The 4071-nt window shown below is 31.8% G+C and overlaps 1 long non-coding RNA gene across 1 annotated transcript; it reads left to right on the top strand.

Moving 5' to 3' along the window:
* Positions 1 to 988: 988 nt before the first annotated feature.
* LOC139491661 (uncharacterized) lies at positions 989 to 3862 on the top strand. The gene is made up of 3 exons (XR_011656604.1): positions 989 to 1085; positions 1592 to 1644; positions 3737 to 3862. It is a non-coding gene; the product is annotated as an uncharacterized lncRNA (long non-coding RNA).
* The last annotated feature ends 209 nt before the right edge of the window (positions 3863 to 4071 follow it).

Below are 4071 nucleotides of genomic sequence, written 5' to 3'. Positions count from 1 at the left end.
TCGAAACAAATACATAACTTTTTTGTTTCAAACGATAAAAAACAAATTGCTATTTGTTATTAATTCTGTGTTTTATAAGTATCCTAAAAATGTATACATTTTTTATTCAGGAATAACTCATATTTATGAAATGTTCATGAATGTAGAAAAAAAACATAATTTTTTGCTGTATATTTATCAAATTTAAAAAAAGTGCTCTATTTACGTTTTCTTAAAAATTGGCACATATAATCTTTCACGTAATCAAACCAAATAACATTTAAAAAAAAGGGGCCCATGAACTCGTTTTCAAGTTAAATAAGTTTGAATGATAAAAATCAGTCGAAAACTGAATCTTTTCCCGATAAGTCATGGTTTGACGTCGCGAAAATAACAATTTACGTTAGCAACGTCATTACCTTTCCTGTAACTATGCCCTTAATCAATCAGAATTTATGAAAATGCCTAATATTCTTCACCATGTAATGCATATATATATGTGGTTGTATTTTTTTTTGCATGTTTTGATCGCAATAGTTTTTTTTACACTCGTCTGTTACCTGAAGTTGGATTTCCCTTCTAAGCATGACCTTTGCAAGGTGCCGCGGAATCAATCTGGTAATTGCTCGCAGTACTTTTAATTTTGTACTTGCAATATATCATGCTTATGTTAATTCTTTGAAATGGAGAAAATGATTTAAAGTACGATGCAAGTACATAGGACAGACGGACGAACGGAAAGACACTGCACTCACGAACACAACACAATATGCAGAGCGGCAGTATACTAATAAAATATTATAAATGTAACTTACGCAGAGTGATTTAACATCAATGCATGAACAATAAGACGTAGTATATAATAAGGAAGACGTGGTACAGGTAATGTTTTCACACACTTCCTAGTATATTTGTAAAATATACATGTACCTGACTGTAATTTATAGCTTTTACAATTACGTTTTTTAAAAAACTTTCTCGAATCAATAAACCCTTTTTAAATCGGGAAGTATCTGTAAGAATAAGTGAATTTACATAATGTTTCGGTATGTAAACAGTCAGGTGATAAAATCAAACGAAGTGAGTATATATGCAGTTTAATATTTGTAAGTATTTTTACTTATTTATTCATCTAACAGGTGAACTACATTTATGCAGTATCATGTATGGATGCACAAACAAGCTTTTAGATTAATATACTGAGACTCATTTTACACTGACTTTTGAATGTTTTGATAAAAATTGAAAATATCTTAGTCGAACGAATTGTAGAATTTTGAAACTCATACAACTGAACAGTTTCTATTCATAAAGAATATGATTTTAACACGAACAACAACCTGCCACAACATGCAAAATTACAGTCGATCAGAAAGGCAAATCGCTTGAATACTTCACTATAAATATAAAACATAACTTAAAAAAATGGTAAGCATCAGATATCAAGTATTATACTTTTCGATTTAAATGTATTTGTTGTTTTTGAATCGAAAGTATTCAGTAAAGAAAAGAAAACAGTTAATCAATTTTAGGCGAACAGTGGTTTTATTTTTTGTTGTATTCAGCTGTACTAAGGATTTAAAGGGAATGTGTCTTTCTTGGTTCTTTCCAGGAGATAATTGCTAAAGAGTTTACATTTGGCAGAACTTCTTGTAAAATTGTTTCGTAAGTGTTCTTATTAGCAACCCAAATTACAAAATACATGTTATACAAATTAAAATAGTTTTTGATATTGAAAGTTAGCTCAATAAAATAATTTTGCTCTACAATAATGTCATACCTGTTCAATTTATCACCCAAGTTGTATTGATCTTCGTACACATGTATGTTATCAATGATTTAAAATCTAATACTCAATACCGATCATATGATTATCTTGACCAAAGGGATTTCAATTGACCTTATCTGGTTAATTATAATAGATAAATGCATACATTCTCCTAGTTAAATTAATGTTCATATTCTTAACTGGACTAGATTTTTTATTTTTGCAGGATGACATTTTTCCGAAAGGGGTAGCTTACCCTTTTTACAATCTTCTGCGGTAAGGGTTATATCTAAATCTGGCTTGTATATGTTATTTAATTTGATTATTTTTTAAAATCAATTTAATCGTGCTGGAGTTCGATTTGAATATATTTTTAATACGTATTTTTATATGTCAATTTAATGGAATTCCAAGTGACAGGGCCGTAACTACCTATGAGGCAGGGGAGGCAACTGCCTCCCCTGAATTTTCTACACCAAAATTTTTTTTTGAAGTAGAAAAATAAAATATTGACAATATGTACACGAAGAACTTGAATTTATATTATAAACAACACAAGTTAAAAGTTTTAACAATGTTTTCATGATATGTGATATGTCTGTCATTTTTCGGATTTTTGATCGAAAGTAAACCGTTTCAGTATTTGTATTATTTTTTTTTGTGTGGCCGTCCGTCTGTTATTTAGTATTGACGGGGTCAGTATTCGTATGAGAACACATATGAAACTTTGCTTTCGATAATTTTGAATAAAAACTTAACTATTCACATTTGTTTGGGGGCTCAATTATTTAAGCAGAGGAAGTTCCTTTTGTATTGTGAATCTTTTAAGATATCGGAAATTCGATAACAGCTGAATCAGCTGTTGGGTCGTTTTTTTTAAGTTTCCCGATCGTACGAGAACATTATGGTCAATGCCTTAGTAGGTAAACACCCCATTCGTTGTAGCAGGGACTTTCTATACTAAGTTTATACTAGACTAGTATAGAAAGTCCCTGGTTGTAGTTATATACATGTCTGTTCAGCTTTCAACAATATTGAAAATCAAGATCCTCGATAAAAAAATATCTTGCGTTTTATATTCTTGCGTCATATGTTTTTTTCTGGGAACAGTATATCTAAGTTAATATGTTCCTGGTTTTTTGAACTTACCAGTTTCTAAAAAAAATGTCTTTAAATACAGAAAATACAGATAATAGTTGTTTGCATGAAGATTGCTCCAAGGATCCAGCAAAACTGATCTTTCTTAAAGTGAGGAAATCGAAGGAAATCGGGTAATTTTAGCCAGATCATTTGAGAAAAAAATCCACGGTCACAATGTATTTAATGTTAACAATTATAGGTCAAAGTACAGCCTTCAAGACGGAGCTAGCCTTGGCTCACCCCGAACAGCAATCTCAGCTTGTTTTTGCATAAAAGTTGCTTCCAGGTTCAAGCAATACTGATGTTTCTTGAAGTAAGGAAATCGAAGGGAAACGGGTAATTTTTAGCCAATGACTGAGAGAAAAAAATCAAAGGGGGTTCAATCGGCGCCCCCTAACCCCTGCCTCCCCTGAATTCGAACCCTAGTTACGGCCCTGAAGTGACATTTATACAAAATAGGGACGAAAATAAACTGACAACGCCTGGCTAAAAATGAAAGAAGGCAAACAGACAAACGATAGAACACATGACACAACATAGAAAACTATTGAATAAGCAACACGAACCCCACCAAAACTAGGGATGATCTCAGGTGCTCCGGAGGAGACAAGGAAGCTAGCTATTCTAACAGGTTTAATTCACAGTTTACTACATAAGGAAAATCCTGTACCAAGTCATGAATATAATAGTTGTATTTCATAAGTTTTGTGTGTTTTATTTTTCGATCTCGCAAAGTTGATATAGGACTCCGTTTTGATTTTTTTCTTGGAGTTTCGTATTTGTGTTATTTCATTTTGATTTTAGCTATGATTTTAACCTCTTATATAACAGATGATTTTTTTTTTATAGTTCTGGTGAATCCAAAGACTTCTTCATTCTATAATTAGAGAACACGAAGCAATACATCAAGTGACTCAAAGGAGCCGTTTAATATAAGTATTAAGGGATACATCCGTGACACGAGATCAACACATACGCAGCAACAAACACAGAAAGTAAGGGAGCTACCATTTGATTTTTATGGGGGGGCTAGGATGAAAAATGTTGTCCTGCATTTTTTTTTAGCTGTAATCTTTGTTCTGCCTTTATATTTTTCACTCTGTTTGGTCCTGGTTTTTTTTTTTAGTTTATCCTGACTTTTTTTTACCTAAATTGTCGTCCTGACTTTTTTTTTTGGCAATTGT

The sequence above is a fragment of the Mytilus edulis genome, chromosome 10 (assembly GCF_963676685.1).
Source record: "Mytilus edulis chromosome 10, xbMytEdul2.2, whole genome shotgun sequence".
Taxonomy (NCBI): Eukaryota; Metazoa; Mollusca; class Bivalvia; order Mytilida; family Mytilidae; genus Mytilus; species Mytilus edulis.
Note: the sequence above shows the minus strand (reverse complement) of the source record. Positions and strands in the feature narration are given on the sequence as shown.